Source organism: Corvus hawaiiensis, chromosome 6 (assembly GCF_020740725.1).
Source record: "Corvus hawaiiensis isolate bCorHaw1 chromosome 6, bCorHaw1.pri.cur, whole genome shotgun sequence".
In the NCBI taxonomy this organism is placed as follows: domain Eukaryota; kingdom Metazoa; phylum Chordata; class Aves; order Passeriformes; family Corvidae; genus Corvus; species Corvus hawaiiensis.
This window is the reverse complement of record NC_063218.1, coordinates 66,095,523-66,097,062: the sequence shown is the minus strand read 5'-3', so window position 1 is coordinate 66,097,062 and position 1,540 is coordinate 66,095,523. Positions and strand designations below refer to the sequence as shown.

The following is a 1,540-nucleotide window of genomic DNA, read 5'->3' as shown; positions in this document are numbered from 1 at the left end:
ACTCCCTCCCAGAGAGCCCCGACCCGACACGCCGCTTTCATTCCCTCCGTGGGTCATATCCCTCAACTTATCTCTCGGACGTCTGGGGATGTGAATCTTCCTGGGGAGCAAAAGAAGGCCGCCTCCCGCCGTCCCAGAAGCTCCTGCCATTGCCAGGCTGTTGTCTCTCAGTCAGCTACAATAAAGAAAACCGAACATCAGTACACGAGCTTAGTGGCACACCGGCCAAAACCCAACAATTCCACTACTCACTGTCTCCTAAAAAGGCCAGGGTCCTCGGGCCGCACGCTTCAGCCAAGCTCCGAGGCCAACGCCATCATCACAGGGTATACCTGGGTTGAGTGGAGACGAGCTGATGTGGCATGACTGAAACTTGAGTAGGCCCTCGCTCCTCCTCCCTCCCTCCCTCCATCCCCTCCTCCCTCCCCGACTTGCCGCAACTCCTCGGCCGTTGCCAAAGGCCACCCGGACAGTACCTTCACATGGAAAAGGTAAAGGCTTCGTCGCAGAGTCCCACGATACTTGCAGAGTACTCACGAGGGCGGTGAGACACATCCGGCGGCCGGTCGGTGAGGGGTTTTGGTGTACTACAAGTGGACCGCCTGAAACACACAAATGACAATGGATGCTTAGAGCTGTACCAGAACTTGGCACCCAAGGAATAACAAGTGGTTCTTACCACCAGTGACTTCTTACCTCGTTCACTTGACCTTGACTGCTGAGATCTGGCTTTATCTCCTCCTAAGAACAAGGACAAAGAACAATGCTGTAACACAGCCACCATATACACTTGCTCTGCAAACACAAACGGTGACCGACCTTCATGTGGGAACCTCCTCACCCGGTATGGGGCGCTCTGCCACGGATTCTAATCCGTCTGCATCTGCAAGAAAGTGATGACAAAAGTCAAAGGGCCGCACGAGAACTTAACAGCTCCAGCCATCTTGTGTCAATCTCGGAATATCATCTAGAGGCCAGACTACACCCTACATTACAGATTTAAAGGCCTTGGGCCTTGTTCTATTACACCTATATGCCAGGGTATGCAACAGGGCAGAGCAGCTCTGGGCCAAACCCACGCAGGCACCCGTGACACAGGAGATGACAAACAAGGGGATGCAACAAAGAGAGAAAACTCTGGGCTAGATGATCACAAGGACCGAGCAAATGAGGAATGAGATGACCTAGGCGAGACCGACGGGGAGCCAAGGAGGCTGCACGAACCCTGGCAGAAGAGGATGATAACAGAAGGACTTATTCCAAGAACTGCAAAGACGGATGCCCGAGAATTGGACGGGCGGAATCCTCTAGCTATCTTCGCATTCTTACAAGTCCTCATCCCCTATAATGGATCGTTGCAGTGCACAGCTGTCGATGCAGCTCAGAACAAGACCTGAAAAGACACCCGACTCAATGTCGCTGAAGAGAGACGTGATGCTGATGCACCTCCAAGCTCACGAGTCAAAGGATCAATGGTATCAGCACCGCACTGAGGAACACCAAGAACAGAGACGCTAAGAATAAGGCCCAGCGTTTGCGA

At 53.1% G+C, this 1,540-nt stretch overlaps 1 long non-coding RNA gene across 1 annotated transcript; it reads right to left on the bottom strand.

The window, feature by feature from the left end:
• Positions 1-318: 318 nt before the first annotated feature.
• On the bottom strand, positions 319-730 carry LOC125327438. Its single transcript, XR_007204253.1, has 3 exons — positions 697-730; positions 477-602; positions 319-332 (listed from the first exon to the last, which is right to left on the bottom strand). It is a non-coding gene; the product is annotated as an uncharacterized LOC125327438 (long non-coding RNA).
• Positions 731-1,540: the final 810 nt, after the last annotated feature.